This window comes from Cryptomeria japonica, chromosome 1 (assembly GCF_030272615.1).
Source record: "Cryptomeria japonica chromosome 1, Sugi_1.0, whole genome shotgun sequence".
Classification (NCBI taxonomy): domain Eukaryota; kingdom Viridiplantae; phylum Streptophyta; class Pinopsida; order Cupressales; family Cupressaceae; genus Cryptomeria; species Cryptomeria japonica.
In genome coordinates, this window is record NC_081405.1 from 712,036,799 (window position 1) to 712,056,869 (window position 20,071).

Sequence of the window (20,071 nt, forward strand, 5' to 3'; positions counted from 1 at the left end):
GAGCTTGGAGATTTGGCTCTACAACAAAACTCTTCTAGGATTGCATATGGAGGTAGGGTTTTGATTATTTCCTTGCTTGCCAAAGACTCTTACTGTTTGGCTTTGAAAGAACAGTCAATGAAAAATCTTACAGATTAATTTTAGATTTATGTTGGATTTGGGGATTTTAAAAAACTATGCACTTTACTTGGAAAAAGTATTGATTATTTGAATGGTTATTCACAATAAATTTGTTAATTTAGTAATCCATGGGGATTCAAGATTTAAAATGGGATTATTTTAGCCTCTGAGTGAGATTGTGGGAATTATACAGATTTAAGTTTTATTTTGTTTTTATATCGGCTTCTCGGTGAGACTCTGGGAAGTATTTAGATTGGCATTTATTTTTGTTTGGGTGAGACTGGAAAATATTCAGATGGGAGTTTTATGATATACTCCTTTACTAGTAATTAATTTTGTGGGGTTATAGCTTTTATTTGTTTTTAAAAAAAGAAAAAAAAAGAATAATGTAGTGATTTTATTTAACTCTGTTTACTCAGAGTGCTGGAGATGAGATTTTTAATAACCTCTATTTCCTGTTAAGGGATTTCATTCATTTTTATTTTGTTTTAAAAACAAAAAATAAAATATAATTTGAAATTAAAAAATAAATAAATAAATAAAATCATTCAATTGCTACCATGGTAGCGACTGCTACCAGTTGGTAGTAGCGCTACCAATGGTAGCGGATTGCTACCAAATTGTAGCAGCGCTACCAAAGGTAGCGACCTGCTACCATTTGGTAGCAGTGCTACCAATGGTAGTGTGGGCTACCAAGGGGGCCCACGTGGGAGTCCACGTGGTACCCCACCACCTTTTTGGAAATTAATTAATTTTTTTTATATTGTTCAAAAAAATAATAATTAAATATTAAATTATTAAGTGACTTTGCATGAAGTTTAATTATTTGAATTTAGTTTTTTTTATATTATTTAATTCTAGTTATTAAATAATATTTGGATTTCAGGTAATTGATATTTAGGTAATCCATACTTTAATACATGTTATTATATAGATATTGATTGTGCCAAACTCTGGATAATAGATATTATTAACATATAATAAGTATTAATTGTGGATTAATGTGAATTTTAAATAAAAGTTGATTTAGAAAATCCATAAACTTGATTGACCTTAATAGTTAAATCAATATGGTAAATGAATGCCTCTATCGGTTAAATGCCTATGCAAATTTAAATTTCTATATTCGCTTTTGGTTATGTAATGGTAAGACTTGATATGCTTGTTAGTACCTTGTCATCTGGTGGGTTTGTGGTTGGCCATAGTGGGTCAAGTCCCTAGTTAGGGAACCGAAAGTCAAGAGACCTCTATATTGTTTTTTGATGTGTTCAATTGGATTCGCTTCTAAAAAGGGATCATTTATGTAATTATTGACCGAAGTGGTCGCTATATAGTGGTTGTGTTCACCTAAATGGCAGAGATGTAAATAACATGAACCTTATGTAATCTTAACTTAAATAATTGCCAGAGAGGTCTTGCAGTTGAGCAGACCCGGAGATGTCGTCCTCGAGGGGTCAACTCCGAGATCATACCTATGTTATGTGATGTTTTGTCTCTCATGTTTCATACTTAGTGCTAGCATGTATGGATGCATTTTGTAAGTGTATAATGGGGATTTAATGAAGTTAATTTTTGAATGCATGAATATAGTCATCTTGTTAAATGTAGTAATTAGGGTCATAAAAGGATTGTAAAATATGATTATGGAAAGGAATTTGTTAATGTTAATGAAAAGAAGTAAGCATGGAAAGAAACTCGCTAGGTTACAATTAATGGATTAACTTGTCATAAAACTTGTAATTTGAATGTAATGAATGGATAACAAATATTGGATTAACTGTCATAATACCTAAATTGAAATCTAATGGAAGAACCTCATTTGGGTATTTACCTTTTTATCTTAGTAAATGAACATCATCATGTTAGCTATATTTCACTAAATTGGAGGAATTCATGTAGTTATTTACGTTTTATCCTAAACAAATAATCCTCACCAAATTAGTTTTATAATTGGATGAACTCAATTGGTTATCCACATTTTAACCTTAATAAATGAACATCATCATAACAACTATATTTGAACTAAAACGGGAGAACTCATTCAGTTGTTTATATCTTAATCATAGCAAATGTATTTCTTCATATTAACTTTATTTTAACTAAAATGAGTGAACTCATTAAGTTACCTATATCTTAACCCTAATGGATGATCTTCATTTGACTATTTACATTTTATCCTCTATAAACGAACTATGATTTATTAGTTGGTTATGTTTAAACCCAAATAAAGGAACCTCATTATATTGTTTACATCTTAATCCCTAATGAATGAATTTCATCTTATTAGCCATATTTTAACTATAAAGGGTGTTCTCATTTGGTTGTTTACTTTTAAACCTAAATGAACGAACTTCGATATATTAGTTTCATTGTATCTAAAATGGATGGACTCGCCAAGTTAACCATACTTAAATCTTAATGGGTGAATTCTTAAGTTAACTACATTTTAACTTCATTGGGTAAAATCCCTCTTGTTAGCTGCTTCTACGACCATAAGAGATGAACGCTTCATAATCTTTGTAATGTTAAATTCACTGAACAAATTATATCCATGTTCCAAGTAATAACATGTAATGAAGAGAACCCGCTTAACTGGATCTAATGTCACAAGTTGGGTTAGGTGTTAAGTTGCATAATCACGTTGGGAAACTCCTTAGGTTTCGCTTAGTCTTCCGCTGTGTTATCTAAGCGTTAGATAACTCCAATGTATCTTGATGTTGTGTCTTATTATTAACACTCTTATCATTATTATTAAAATATATATATATATTTACACTCCATTGAGTGTTTTAGCTTAAACCCTTCGGGGTTTCCTGGTGGGGCATTACACTTGGTATCAGAGCCCATGTTGCAACACTGGGATCTCTGGTTTTGCTTGTGCCCTTAGTTGGTGTGAGGTGTATCTACCTTATGTTGTAGGCTTGTCCTCCTTGCTGTGTGTGTGTGATTGAGCAAACCTTAACTTGGGTGTAACATGTGTGTTCACACCATGTTCTCACCTTCTTGATGTGGGTGCTTTGGAGTAATTGTATGTGTTTCATTACTTATTAATGTCTTGGTCTACGACTTCTCTTATTCTGAAAGAGAATTGTATGTACCTTCGTTCTTGATTTGTTTTACTCTTTTGACTAACCCATCTGGGTTGGTTGGTATTGTCTTGAATCTAAAAGTACGAAATGTGCTTGTTATGGTTATGATCTATTGTAGTGTTGTCCACTTGAAGGACGAGTATGGCAAATATTAAATGCTTACTATGTAGTAAAATGAATGATTATCACCCTTCTTCCTCTCTCTCTCTATAAATTTAAAATGTTTGTTATTTGTGTAACTATCCCTTACATGTGAGTTTTCTTATTGCAAGAGAAAGGATGATATTTCTTGATCCCTTGTGTGAGCCTTATAACACTTCTGTGTTTTTAGATTATAAAAGGGGTTTGGTTTGAAAGTTAAATATTGATTATTGAGAGAAAATTGTATGTTACGTTAAGGATTCTTCATGTGCTTTGTAGGAGTAATACAATTAAATTCCATCTTAAGTAAGGTGCATTAATAGGCGCATAGTTGATCTTGTGAAAATTGCCTTGTTGTGAAAGAAGTACCAAAAGAGAACATGTTATAGTAGCTTCAAGAGTGTATTAACCTGTTCCACAAAAGATTGTTTTATGTGCTTATTCAAACTAGTTGATTTAGGACCTATTTTAGCAACGCTCCATTTAACCTACCTTTGGATATAGATAATTGTCTTATTGTGTTTAGAAAGAGAAAATGAAAGACTTGTTAATTTGTATGCATTAATGTGTAGTATTTAGTAGATAGCTCCTCATTTACCTTTTTGTCGTAATTCGACTTTCAATGTTAGGTTGCAGATTTTGATGTATTGTTGTATTGAATTAAGAATAGTGAGTGTTCTCAAGAAGACTGGTATTACCAAAAAATTGTTTGTCTTGATTTCTTGTTCAGAAAAACTAGAATATTATATTGCAACAATAATAATTGGAAATGTCATGTTAGGTTGTTGTTGGCACCCTCCTAAAAGATAGCGAAATGAAAACTGTGCAACTAAAATGATAGACTTATATTTGAGCATATAGTGTGATCTTGTTGATCTTGTGTATTCATAGGAAATAGTTGATTTCCCAACTCTCTTCCTCCTCTTGCCTAAATTATAGGGTTTGTTATTTTTGAAATGCTATTAAGAATGCAGTGATTTAAGAAGAATTTTTATAACGCATATGAAATTGCATGTTTGCTTTGGCTTCTAATTGAATGAGGAAAGTTTTTCGCCTTGGAAAAGAAAATTGCATAGTTAGTAATGTGAATGAAAATGCTTAGTGGAATTTGAGAAAGATATCGGAATGACGTTATTTCCTTGTGTAAAATTAAATTGTTAAAGAATTTCAGTACGTGTATCTAGAGTAAACTTTATTTAGTGATTCATGTGAAAAGCATAATTAAAAATTCTCTTAAGTAGATGATAGCATATTGAGAAGTACTCCCTGTAAATGTGACTGAACCAGTAATGGTGTTGTTCTTTGTGTGTTGTAAGAAACCCGTACTTGCTATGTGTGCCATGGGATGGTGAAGTAATCAACCATGGGGGGATATGTTTGATTATGAGTATGGAAACCATACCTATTTATGCGATGTTGCATATTTGTTCCCTTATTGAGTGCCAACCCACGGGTTGTTGATAAGTCAGTATGTGAAGGGGTAGTATTAGAAGTCACCATTCCTTGAATAGTATGAACAACGTAGGAGTAATGTCGACGCAAAGCGACTTTAGCTTCCCTATCTCAAGGAAAAAAAATATAGTTATATAATGAAACTGTATTATAGGTGTACTCAATACTTTCCCTTGTGATGAACCGATTTATGAGGTTCATGTGTGCCAGCCTAATTCCTATCCCTTATTTTGAGCATATAGATGACAGTTCTTGAGCATATTGATGGATTTTATTGGAGCATCTTTTGCCTTGTCTTCATGAGAGGCATGTTATTTTTCACATGAGCTGCCAATTGACTAGTGTTGGTAGACTTGTGGGTAGACCTTAGCCATGTATATGTAATGCCCTGTAAGGAACCCTAACGATAAATAAAGCATAACCATAACTATTTCATAAGCAAGACAATAAACATGACATATAACAGAGATTGTAAATATTGATGATCGTAAACTAAGAAATTCTTGACCTATTGAAATGTTGATCAATGAGCAAGACCTTAACGCCCTTTCACCGATAAATGCGCCTTGCTTGCGATCCCTTTCACCAATACTTTTCAACTCTATAAAAAAAATAACTCTTTTGATACTATCAAAACGATATCCTCTCTAAAAAAAACAACTCTCTAACTCTCTTCTTCTTTCTACAATCCACCGTCCTTTCTTGGATACCAAAATGACTTCTCTCCCTTTCCTCTCTACTCCCACCCCCTATTTATACTAAAAATCATCCATCACTTCTCCTAAATCTGGGGCTTAGTAATAGTTATCAACTAAACATCTTTTACCTCCAACTCTTCTTGTTTCTCCACGTAAGGAGTCCATCTCTAGTTAACTACAGCTCTCTGCGCTCCTTGATAGAGGTTATAGAAATTATCGGCTGGGTGGAGAGATCGGTATGTTTGCATTCAGCGAAATGTATGTTTAATCTGCCAAGTCTTGAGTCAACTAAGGTTGATGTTTCAGTCTTCACCTTACGTGCCAGTCTAATCCCCTCCTAAATTGGTCAATCTCTAGTTAGATGCCAACGAACTGCAGCTTGTGGAAAAACTGGACGTGGAGAAGTGGTTGTTTATCGCTTTGTAATAGTGAGAGGGCGAGAGATGTCATTGCTGACTATAGTGTTAATGGAGGAAACCTCTAAATGCCCGCTGACTGCAGTGTTTAAGGGAGGAAGAGGGAGTGCGTAGTTAAAGAAGGAGGAGGGTAGTCGGTGGTAATACCGACCCCTCCCTATATTAAGGGGGGTGGTCGATATTACCATCGACCACTGTTTACCTACTACAGACTAAAACCCCCGCCACCTCCTATAAAATCGAATCTGTTTTATTTGTTTTTAATATAATTTCATTATTATATTTTAACAATTAATTAATAACTTTCTTTTTAATATTCAAACATTAGTCTTCCTAGCAATTTTACATTTAAATATATAAATATATACTTGTTTTCAAATGCTTATAACTAATAACCTCTTTTTTTATATAGATTTATATTCGAACAATAGAATTATATATATATATATTACCCGTTCGAAAAGCTTATTTAAATATAATATATTTATAATTTCTAACTTTATACGTGCATAATCCAAAAACACAGTAATCCGCTAGGCGATAACAACTACTGATAATACGATCACCTTATCTTAACTCCAATAACTTCTTATACGTGAATATTGCCCTCCGTGTATATTATGTCCTTACATATATTCAAATGATCGAATTGCAACTATCGAGCTAACAAGCTAATAAAATTCATATCAACTCATACCAAGATATTAACTCGTCCTTTATAAACAATATTAAATCACTAGATCACTTGATTCTTTCTCTTCCAATTATCAAAACTACTCTTTACTCTTATAGATGTAATAAACGTAACAATTACCAATGACATACAAAAATTGGTAACACTGGACACGCAAACTGAGCAAGCATCATGCGACTTTTATAAAGATCAGACATTAAAATATGAAGACCAAACCAATTGACAGAACGACTAACTGAAGGCACTCACCCAAGTGTAACTGACTAAAAATAGGGTTAACTACTATCTCCTTCACTTCCATCAAAAAATATAAGGCACGCTCAGACCTGTGTAGCCAGGTGGAGACGATACCCCATACCTACCCGGTACTTGTACCTGCAACATCCTGCATCACCGACCAAACATGCATACATATATATATAGAAATTTCAACATACACACTGATGAAGGAGAATCGTGACGTTCCCTGTCTCATTGAGATGAGTGAAGGAAAATCGTCCCCTTGCATCCCATACACTCACAGATACACAACATACAATGCATAGATGAAGTAAAGCGTCAATACGTAGCAATGAACCATATAATGCCATAAAACATAAGTACATAATTACTGCAAATAAAACATATATCTCATAATCAGATAAAACATGGAACAATGTTATATAATTCTGAATAACAAATGATAATGTATCCACTGAGAATAACAAGAACAAAATATCAGTTTAGATGAGTAGGGGTACTACATTCTCCCCCCCAAGACTAGGCTTACTCCTGGAAGCCCAAAACAAATATGAATATAACTCTCTCATCTTCACTGCACCCTCCCAAGTTGCCGAGGTCTCATCATTTGGGTCCCATAGGACCCTTACCTGGTCGATGGTGCGACCCCTGAGGATCAAATCTCGACGCTGAAGAATGCGCACGGGATCCATGGAAAGCTGCCCGTCCTCGACCTGTAAAGAGTTCCAATCAAGAACATGTGTCACATCAGGGTGATAAGGTCGAAGAACTGAAACATGAAAGACATCGTGGATGCGGGATAGACTCGGTGGCAAGGCAAGGTGGTAAGCAATAGGACCTATCCTCTCAAGAATCTCAAAAGGGCCAACAAACCGAGGTGCCAACTTAGAACCTTTTCCATAACGGATCGGACTCTTTCATGGACGCACTCTCAGAAACACACGGTCGCCAATAGAAAATTGACAATCTATCCTATGAGCATCTGCATACTTCTTCTGCCTATCCTGTGCAGCTACCAAATGCTCTCGAATTTTCTCAACTTGTTGCTCCATCTCCCGAAGAATATCCGGACCTATAAGCACCCTATCCTCTAACCGATCCCAACTCAAGGGAGTACGACAAGGATGACCATATAATGCCTGAAAGGGGGACATACCTATGGAGCTATGATATCCATTGTTATACACAAACTCTACAAGGTAGATATAATCCTCCCAACGTGACTGTTGGTCCATAACATACATACAAAGCATGTCCTCCAAAACCTGATTCACTCTCTCTGTCTGACCATCCGTTTCTGGGTGATAGGCTGAACTAAAGTTCAACTGAGTCCCCAAAGCATGCTGAAGTGAGGTCCACAAAGCTGAGGTAAAGACAGGATCTCTATCAGAGATGATCCACCTTGGAACCCCATGCAGTTTCACTACTTCCTCCAAGAAGACTCGTGCCACCACTGCTGTTGTATAGGAAGCTCGAATAGGAACAAAATGAGCAATCTTAGTCAACCTATCAACTATGACCATGATGGCATCATGTCGACGCGAAGAGATAGGCAACCCAACAATGAAATCCATGGAAATGATATCCCATTTCCAATCTGGTATCAAATTAGGTTGAAGAAGCCCTGCCGGGTGCTGATGCTCTGCCTTCACCCATTGACATTCTAAACACTTTGACACGAAATCAGCAATGTCACATTTCATGCCTTCTCAATGATAAATTTGTCTAAGATCTACGTGCATCTTCTTGACACCTGGATGTGCCGAATAAGGTGCACAATGGGCCTCAGTCATGATCAAGATGCAAAGACCCTCAAAAGAAGGTACATAGATCTGCCCATGGTGACGAAGAAGTCCATCTGCCTCAAGATTATATCTAGAATATCTTCCCTCTAAAGGCCTTCCAGACTCTATCATGGTTCTAACATCTTGATACCAAGTATGCTGAGGGAGAACTCTGAGAATCCTCTCTCTCAAGTCAACTCCAAGGGACAATACCAAAACTTCATGCCACCTACGGCTCAAAGCATCTGCCACCACGTTCTCTTTCCCTTGAATGTATCGAACATCAAAATCATACTCGCAGAGAAATTCCATCCATCTCCGTTGTCGAGCATTCAAATTTGGTTGTGTGAAAATATACTGTAGACTACAGTGATCACTATGCAGTTCAAAATGATGCCCTAATAGAAAATGACGCCATCTAACCAAAGCATGAGCTACAGCTGCCAAATCCAAATTGTGAACTGGATAGTTCAACTCGTGGTTCTTGAGTTTGCGAGACTCATAAGCAACCACTCGTCCATCTTGCATAAGCACTGCACCTATACCTTCCAAAGAGGCATCTATGCATACTATAAAATCTCTAGATGGATTAGGAACTGCCAAAATCGGAGCACTGACAAGGAGTTCCTTCAAGGTACGAAAAGCTGACTCACATTGTTCTGACCAAACAAACTTCTTCCCTTTCCGCTGTAGAGAAGTAATCGGGTGACCTATCTAGGAAAAGCCTTGAACAAATCGACGGTAGTATCCGGCCAAACCCATAAAACTCCAAACTTTAGAAATGTTGGTTGGCACTGGCCAATCAACAATGGCTTGGATCTTTGAAGGATCCACGGATACACCTTCCCCTGAAACTATATGACCAAGATAGTTTACCTCTGATTGAAAAAAATCACATTTTGCCAAATTAGCATAAAGTTGGTTTTCCCTCAAGCACTGCATTACCTATCGTAAGTGACCTTCATGTTCTTCCATAGTTCTAGAATAGATTAATATGTCATCTAAGAACACAAGGACAAAATGATCAAGGTAGGTGCAAAAAACCCCATTCATGAGGCTCATGAAAACTGAAGGTGCATTCGTCACCCCAAATGGTACTACTGTGAACTCATAGTGACCACAACGAGTGCGAAACGCTGTCTTATGAATATCTACATCCTGGATACGCAACTGGTGATATCCAGATTTCAGGTCAATCTTAGAGAATATCTTGGCTCCCTTTACCTGATCAAAAAGATCATCAATACGAGGCAAAGGATATCGATTCCGGATAGTTACCTTATTCAGTTGTCGGTAATCAATGCATAACCGAAGAGAACCATCCTTCTTCTTAACAAAGATAACAGGCGCACCCCAAGGAGAAACACTAGGACGAATAAATCCCTTGGCTAACAATTATTCTAGTTGTAACTTCAATTCACTCAACTCCTGAGTGGTCATCCGATATGGAGCTCTCGAAATAGGTTCTGTACCAGGAACCAAATCAATGTGAAAGTCTATGTCTCTCTTTGGAGGCATACCAAGAATATCCAATGGGAATACATCAACATACTCTTGAATAATAGGGTGACTATCAAGAGCGATTTCTCGACTCTTTAACTCATCCATGTCCTCAAGAGTAACTGCAAAAAGCTGACACCCTCTACACATGCACCACTTAAGTTGCATAGCAGAGATCATGCGTAAGGATATTGGTCTCTGAACTCCAACAATTTTCACTTCCTTGCCAAGGTCATCTAAACACTCCATTGTCTTCTTGCGACAATCTATGTGAGCATTATGAGAAGATAGCCAATCCATTCCCCAACACAACTCCATAAGAACCCAAAGGAATGACTCGAAGGTCAACTGAAGTAATTATGGTTCCTAGATTCAACTCACAACTGGGAATAAAGGCATCTACAGAAACACGGACACCTGTAGCCAACTCTACTTGCCACCTATTCATCTCCTTAGTAGATGTGAGTCCACACCGCTCCACAATAGATGAAGAAATGAAAGAATCTGAAGCACCAGAATCAAAAAGTACAAAGATAGGGATTCCACGCAACATACCTACTGCTTCTATAACTGTACCCTGATGATCAGCTTGGCGGTTATCCACTGCTGCGAACACTCTATGAGATCTGCCTACATCTCCCACTGTAGGCTCTGACACTACCAACCGTTGACTACCTGTGTTGTGGAAACGCTGAGGACACTGCACAGCTCTGTGACCATACTGCCCACAAGAGAAGCAAGCTCCTCTATTACTTGTCGGACCACTGGATTGCTGATAATTTCCTTGGCTAGGAGCATGAGATGCACTTTGTGAGGATTCCCCTGTAGGGCCCTGTCTGCCCCTCTACCAATTTCTATTTTTCTTAAATTGAGCATTGCCACCCTTCTAGCTCTGGAACTGTTTCAGTTTTGATGGTTGCTGCTGCTGTGGCCCACCTTTAGCAGGTGCCTACGGAGCCTTAAATGGTGCAGCTGACTGAAACTGATTACCACAAGCTCTATTCCCACTGGAAGGAGCACTCCCTATCTGCACACCTTTTTTCCCACCAAGAGCACGACTAAGGTTTAGCTCTACCAAACGGGCCTTTGCCACAGCTGTCTCTACTGAAGTTGGCTCAAACACCCTAACACCTCCACTAATGTGATCATTCAAGCCCCTCAAGAAATGTTGCACAAGCATAGCCTCATTATTACCAATTCCAGCACACTGCTTGAGCTCATAGAATCTATGCTCATATTGGTCTATAGTCATACCATACTATCTCAGTGCATGAAACTCATCTGCCCGAGTCTGTTTCCACTGGGGCGAGAGAAACCATGCCCTGAATCTCTCTAGAAACAGCTCCCATGTCACGGTGTTAATGCACACACCAATCATTTCCTCCTCCAGTCTCCACCAGATTGACACGAAGTTTTCGAGATGCATAATAGCACATCTTTCCTTGGTGTTGCTACTATATGGGAACATAGCAAAACACCTATCCAGACCGATAAGCCAAGTCTCTGCCTCTAGACCGATACCCATACCATTGATGATAGGAGGGTTGGACCTCATCAAGTCCTTTATGTGACCCAAAGAAACTGGATCTTCATTAATTGCAATCCCTCTCCTTCTAGGTGATCTTTCCCTCTCTCTCTCTTCTGGAACTGGCTGAACAACCTCAGGCCTAGGGCCTAACCTAGCAAGAACCTCCTGAAACATTTGTCTTAGCTCTTCCCTTTCGGGAACCTGTTCTTCTGCATGAGGTAAGTCCTGATGAACAAACTGTTCTGGCTTAGCACTAACATGAGTAGGTGGTGGTGAAGGACTATGATGATCAGAACCACGGCCTCATTCTCCACCTCTTCCTCTACCTCTGCCTCTATTGCGACCACCCATACGGCCACCTCCCCTAGCTCTCCTAGCCATGATCGAGTACTACAAAAGAGAAAAGATGCAGATTTATGACAAGGATAAACAAGGAAAACACAAATTTTAGGATCTAAAATAAAAAAAACAATCAAGTTGAATAGGCACACTACAAACCCAGAGTACCCAGTGTTGAAACTTTGCTCTGATACCAAATGTAATGCCCCGTCAGGAACCCTAACGATAAATAAAACATAACCATAACTATTTCATAAGCAAGACAATAAACATGACATATAACAGAGATTGTAAATATTGATGATCGTAAACTAAGAAATTCCTGACCTATTGAAATGTTGATCAATGAGCAAGACCTTAACGCCCTTTCGCTGATAAATGCGCCTTGCTTGCGATCCCTTTCACCAATACTTTTCAACTCTATAAAAAAAAAAACTCTTTTGATACTATCAAAATGATATCCTCTCTAAAAAAAACAACTCTCTAACTCTCTTCTTCTTTCTGCAATCCACCGTCCTTTCTTGGATACCAAAATGACTTCTCTCCCTTTCCTCTCTACTCCCACCCCCTATTTATACTAAAAATCATCCATCACTTCTCCTAAATCTGGGGCTTAGTAATAGTTATCAACTAAACATCTTTTACCTCCAACTCTTCTTGTTTCTCCACGTAAGGAGTCCATCTCTAGTTAACTACAACTCTCTGCACTCCTTGATAGAGGTTATAGCAATTATTGGCTGGGTGGAGAGATCGGTATGTTTGCATTCAGCGAAATGTATGTTTAATCTGCCAAGTCTTGAGTCAACTAAGGTTGATGTTTTAGTCTTCACCCCTCTGGCTTATGGTGGGTATCCTGAGAGGAACATCGCTATGCGGGGTGTGACCTGCGTGTGCCTTATCTACGAGGTAAACTGCCATGTAGGATATGTCCATTGCGTGCCCTTTCCGCTTGGAGTATTGCCATGTCGTGCTGAGACACAATGCGAGATGTAGTAGACTTTGTCATGCGACCTACCGAAAGGTTTAGGGTAGAGCCATGTCGCGTGACAACGTGATGCGGGGTGATGTCGAGGTGCACACTTCCATGCCATGCGGACGTGTGACTAGGCCACACCACATGATGAGCTACTGCGATAGCTAGATGATTGTTCCTTCCTTCCTCATTGGTGGCTAGCTGCTAGTCACATAGTGATGTAACGTGCACTTATGATTTTCTTTTATTATTTATTTCCTTGTGGGCCAACAATTTTTTTATTTTGACCTTGAAGGTTTAGCCACGATCTTGCAATCTTGTTCTTACTTGATTTGATGTTGCAATTCCGAAATTATTTTCTTGCCTTACTGTTGGAATTGACGATTATTATCTTTATACTTCTATACTTTTGTGGCTAAACTGGTTTATCCTTATTGTTTTCGTATGCTAGTCTTGTGTTGCAATGTGAATTCCTCTCCAAGAACGTAGGAGATGGTCTTGGATGAGTGTATATGAGGAAGTAGATGTAGGGAACCTTGAGGATGGAGGTATGTGAGGCTGTGAGATAGCTAGGATCCACTACCTACCTATGAGTGGTGACTATCTCTTGGAGGCTAAACACCTTACACAACAAGGGATGTTCACGAGGGTCTTGTATGGAAGGTAGCACCGCTATGGTGTACCCTAGCACCATCAAGCCCTTGAGTGAGATGTTGGATATTGATGATCATGTTATTTGTTCTGAGATCAGGCATAGAGATGCTAATCGTGCATGTTATCTTTGACCGAGCATTAGACATGCTCACTTGTGGCCTTTTGTGTTGTGCAATTCCAGTTATGTGGATGGTTATTATGTGTATCATGGATTAAATGGTGTTAACTTGTCACTATGTTATGGGACACAGTCATTGGAATAGTTCATATATGCCTGGAAAGTGTAAACAATTGAGTTATATACATTGCTCTTATTTATTGAAAGTTAACTTGGTTGTAGAAATTTATATTTGAAGCTAGTACTATGGGATAAAGTTTTGCTAAAAGGGGTATGGGTGAAAGAATTTGATCTTGATGGCATGTTTTCTTGTCATGTTTGATAGATGAGTATGGTAACTATTGTCTATATCTTTTAATTGCTTTAATTTGGTGTAATGAAAGGAAGGAAAAATTCTCGTTTCTCTACTATGATTGTGTGACGATTCTAGAATATTTTAAGAAGTGTATGATTTTAGATGCATTCTGTTAATGGATAATGACATTCGAAGAGGATTTATAAATAATGTTTTAAATTGTTGACAAAATATTTATTTGTGCAAATTGATAATTTTTAATTGAGTTTCAGGGCTAATACGTGTTGTATGATTTCCGCTTAGCCTTGCGACTTCCAGGAGTAAGTTAGAGCCTAGGGGGGAGAATGTAATGCCCCTACCCTAGTTAGCCTTGTAAAACCCATTTGACCTTGGTTGACTTCCTATGTGGCATTCTTCAATGATTGATTAACTGTGATGTAATGTTGTAGATTAGATAATATAAATAATTGTTCATACCTATTATTGTGCTTTTGCATCGATGCTTGTGTAAATGTAATTGTTCCCTAATTCTTGTTATAAATCTCGAGCTAATGCCTTCATTGAATATGTATATATATGTATGCTTGTGTGACTCATGGTTGCAGGAGATTGCAGGTAAGTTATACCACCTAGGTGCGAGGTTCATCCCCATCAGGATTCGTAGGGTTGAGTATACCTCCTTCATCCTTAGAATTCGGATTAGGTGGTCATAAAACTCTCGTCTTGCCTTAGCCAAGATCAGGTGAGCATCATGTGTGGTCTATAGGGTTCCTTTTTCATTTGGGTTGTGTGTCATGTGATTGGTGGACTTTCTTGGTTTGCATGCCTTGCGTGTGGTGAATGGAGTATTTTAACCTAAGTATTTAATTCAATTTAATGTGTTGATTTACACATTAGTAATTGAGAAATTAAAATAGATAGGTTTCTTTTAGGTGATTAATCATTAATTAAAAAGATCTCTTTATTTATGTTGTAGCGAATTTAATGGTTAATTTTAAATAATGAATTTAGTTAGTTATGCGTTTTTAAAAAAATAAAATAAAATAAAATATTTAAAGTTATTTGAAATATAATTAATTTAACCTCTTGCATTTTGGAAAAAGAAAGGTTAATTTTACTTATTTAAGAAAATCATATTTTATTAGAAAAGCAAGTTTAATTTATAAGTAAATTTGATATAGTGTGAAAGATTGATTTTGGGAATTAATTTAATTAAATATTTACCCTTGACAATATTGTGAAAATATAAATGTTGGCTTAATTAATATTGAGAAATTAAAATTTAATAAGAGAGAAGCATTTTATTTAGAAAATCAAGTTAAATTAATTAAATAGTTGGAAAGAAGTATTATTATTTCCTTTTTGTTTAAAAAAAAAATGCTTAAATTCGAAATTAGAAATTACATGAGGGAGAGAAAATCGTTTTTTGATTTAGTTAAAACAAAATAAAACAAAATGCTTTTTTATTAGATATTTAATTATTGGAAAATATTTTTGGGGGAAAACCTAAAAAAGTTTAGGTTTCATATATATCTTTAAAAAAAATATTTTTTTTGGGGGGGGGGGGGGGGGGGAGTTCACGAGAAGGAGGCGGCAGCCTGTGGAAGGAAGAATTTTTTTTATGCATGTTGAGGAAACAGAAATCTGGAGCTTGGAGATTTGGCTCTGCAACAAAGCTCTTCCAGGATTGCATATGGAGGTAGGGTTTTGATTATTTCCTTGCTTGCCAAAGAATCTTACTGTTTGGCTTTGAAAGAACAGTGCTGGTTAATGAAAAATCTTACAAATTAATTTTAGATTTATGTTGGATTTGGGGATTTTTAAAAACTATGCACTTTGCTTGGAAAAAGTATTGATTATTTGAATGGTTATTTACAATAGATTTGTTAATTTAGTAATCCATGGGGATTCAAGATTTAAAATGGGATTATTTTAGCCTCTGAGTGAGATTGTGGGAATTATACGGATTTAAGTTTTATTTTGTTTTTATATCAGCTTCTCGGTGAGACTCTGGGAAGTATTCAGATTGGCATTTATTTTTGTTTTTATTTTCATCTGGGTGAGACTGGAAAATATTCAGATGGGAGTTTTATGATATACTCCTTTACTAGTAATTAATTTTGTGGGGTTATAGCTTTTATTTGTTTTTAAAAAAAGAAAAAAAAAGAATAATGCGGTGATTTTATTTAACTCTGTTTACTCAGAGTGCTGGAGACGAGATTTTTAATAACCTCTATTTTCTGTTAAGGGATTTCATTCATTTTTATTTTGTTTTAAAAACATAAAATAAAATATAATTTGAAATTTTAAAAAAATAAAAATAAAAAATCATTAAACTGCTACCATGGTAGCGACTGCTACCAGTTGGTAGTAGCGCTACCAATGGTAGCAGACTGCTACCAAATGGTAGCGGCTTGCTACCATTTGGTAGCAGTGCTGCCAATGGTAGTGGACTGCTACCAAATGGTAGCAATGCTACCAAAGGTAGTGGCCTGCTACCAAAGGTAGCGGCCTGCTACCATTTGGTAGCAAAGCTACCAATGGTAGCATGGGCTACCAAGGGGGCCCACGTGGGAGTCCACGTGGGTACCCCCCCCACCTTTTTGGAAATTAATTAATTTTTTTTAATATTGTTCAAAAAAATAATAATTAAATATTAAATTATTAAGTGACTTTGCATGTAGTTTAATTATTTAAATTTAGTTTTTTTTTATATTATTTAATTCTAGTTATTAAATAATATTTGGATTTCAGGTAATTGATATTTAGGTAATCCATACTTTAATACATGTTATTAAATATATATTGATTGTGCCAAACTCTGGATAATATATATTATTAACATATAATAAGTATTAATTGTGGATTAATGTGAATTTTAAATAAAAGTTGATTTAGAAAATCCATAAACTTGATCGACCTTAATAGTTAAATCAATATGGTAAATGAATGCCTCTATCGGTCAAATGCCTATGCAAATTTAAATTTCTATATTCGCTTTTGGTTATGTAATGGTAAGACTTGATATGCTTGTTAGTACCCTGTCGTTTGGTGGGTCTTTGGTTGGCCATAGTGGGTCAAGTCCCTAGTTAGGGAACCGAAAGTCAAGAGACCTCTATATTGTTTTTTTGATGTGTTTGTAGGTCTTGGAGACAACTAAGGGGGGGGGGGGGGGGGGGGTGAATCAGTTGTCTAATAAATTCAAACCAAAAACTTATTAACCAACTTAATGCTTAATATCGGTAAATTAGTTAAGTATGCCGGTAGACAGAGTTAACAGTAAATTGCTATACCGGTAAGAATTAATGCATGAAACATAAGCACAAAGTCATCCACAACACATGACACCAATATTTGTATGTAGAAACCCTGTAAGGGAAAAACCACGGTGGGAAACCTTACCCACAATCAGATGATACTACTACAGACAGTAAGTGTACAAGAGGGGTCTGCACATGCAGAAAGACCAACAGCCTAGAGCTCACTACTCAATCACAAATGGGAGTCACACTGACTACAGTTGGATGGTTAAATCCAATAAGAATGTACTGCACAAAATTGCATCTTCATATGCTGAATTCAGTACCAGTGTAATGCTGATATGCTTCTACAAAAACCTAACTTCACCTTCAAATGATGTCTTCGTGTATGCCTCTTCTTTATCTCTCATATACTTCCACTTGAATCTTTTTCGCATTCCACACTTGATCTTACAAATAAGATCTTACATTTATACCATACCCTAAGACCAATTTTAGTAGGTCGGCTCTACAAGATATTACAATGAAAACATTTTACAAACAATACAATATCCGATGCAATAACCAATTGAACATGTCAGCTTAATGCATTTACAATAATAATAAATCATCTCCATAGCGTGCCATGCTGATCTGGAAAAGATCAACCTGCCGGTGTAACCCTAGATAACCTGGACCTATTTGTCGGTAAAAGCAAATATGCAAATAAGAATATATCAATGATTATTACTTCAAAATAAAGTGTCCATATGATGTCTTCGACATTTCCAAGTGTCTTCCATGTCATTCCAGGTACCGGTGAACATTATATCCTGCCGGTTAATCATATACCAGTAACTGTTGCATAGGTTACTGTTTGCCGGTGAATGTTGCTGGATCTCCAAAGTAGGTGTATTTAGTAGGTGTTGACATCAATGACAAAACCATACCAAAATACCAACAATCGCCCCCTTTGGCATTGATGGCAACACAAGATGGAAAAACCATCAAAGTGCCAAAATAGAAATGCCAAGTGTAAAACCAACAATCTCCTCAAGGTGACAATCTCTCCCCCTGGAAGCAACATGAGTTATTTTATGTTATTCTGTACTAATTTTCACCATAGATATCTCTCCTCAATTGATAATGTGTTTTTCTATATATCTCTCCCCCTTTGACATCAAATGCCAAAGCTACAAAATTTAAGTCCATACAAAAATACCAACTACTCCCCCTGAGAAGTAGCTTGCTCATCAAATATCAGAATAAAAGATTTGTCCATTTAATTCTACCGGTTGATGACAATCATCAACTGTCTAAGTCTCTACCGGTGGAGGTATGACTCCGAGCTGATCTCTGAGATACTCAAAAGTTTCCTTAGGCAAAGGTTTTGTGAAAATATTTGCAAGCTGTTCTTTAGTATTCACATAAACCAGTTTTATCTCCTTTTCTTCAACTTTTTCTCTTAGAAAATTTAGTTTGATAAAAACATGTTTTGTTTTAGAATGTAATACTGGATTCTTAGATATATCTATTGCTGCAGTGTTATCACAATATATAGTAATAGGTTCCTTGCATTTTACCTTTATGTCTTTCAACATTTACTTAAGCCAAAGTACCTGTGTATAGTTTGTTGTTGCTACAACATATTCTGATTCTGTTGTTGATAAAGATGTACAACTCTGTTTCTTACTTAACCAAGAAACTAATCTCTTTCCAAGAAAGAATGCTCCTCCAGTGGTGCTTTTTCTATCATCCACATCTCCTGCCCAATTTGCATCTGTGTATGCATATAGATCAAAATTTTCATCTTTAGGATACCATAATCCAAGATTTGTTGTGCCTTGTAAGTACCGAAAAATCCTTTTTACTACTGATTCATGATTTTCCCTCGGATTACTCTGAAATCTAGAAACTATACATACTACATTCATAATATCAGGTCTAGTTTGTGTCAAATATAGTAAACCTCCTATCATAGATTTGTATCTAGTTGGATTAATAGGTGTAGATTCATCCCTTTGAGATAATTTGTCATTTGTAGTCATAGGTGTGCTTACCGGTTTAGAGTTCTCCATCCCAAATTTCTTAAGTAGTTCTTTCAAGTACTTAGATTGACTCAAAAATATGCCTTTATCAGTCTATAAAATCTGCAATCCTAAAAAGAATTTTATTTCTCCGATCATAGACATTTCAAATTCTTGCTACATTTCAAGAGAAAATTCTTTTCATTATTCATCTTCTCCTCCAAAGATTATATCATCAACAAATACTTCAATAATCAAGATGTCATCATTAGTTACTTTGTAATATAAATTGCTATCTGCATTTCCTTTAGTAAAACCAATCTTTAAAAGATACTTATCCAATCTTGGAGCTTGTTTTAATCCATACAGAGCTTTTCTTAATCTGCAAACCATATCATTGTCATCTGTCAAGGAAAATCAATCAGGTTGTTCAATATAGACTTCCTCTTCAAGATCTACATTCAAAAATGCACATTTAATATCCATTTGATAAACTTTGTAATCCTTGTGAGCTGCAAAAGCCAAGAATAATCTAACTGCCTCAATTTTGGCTACCGGTACAAAGGTTTCATTATAATCAACTCCTTCTTTCTGAGAATATCTCTTACACACTAGTCTTGCTTTATTTCTGACAACCTTACCATCTTCATTGAGTTTGTTTCTAAATACCCATTTGGTTCCAATTACATTTTTATGTTTAGGCCGAGGAACTAATGTCCAAGTATTATTTTTCTCAATTTGTCCTAATTCTTCTTTCATAGCTT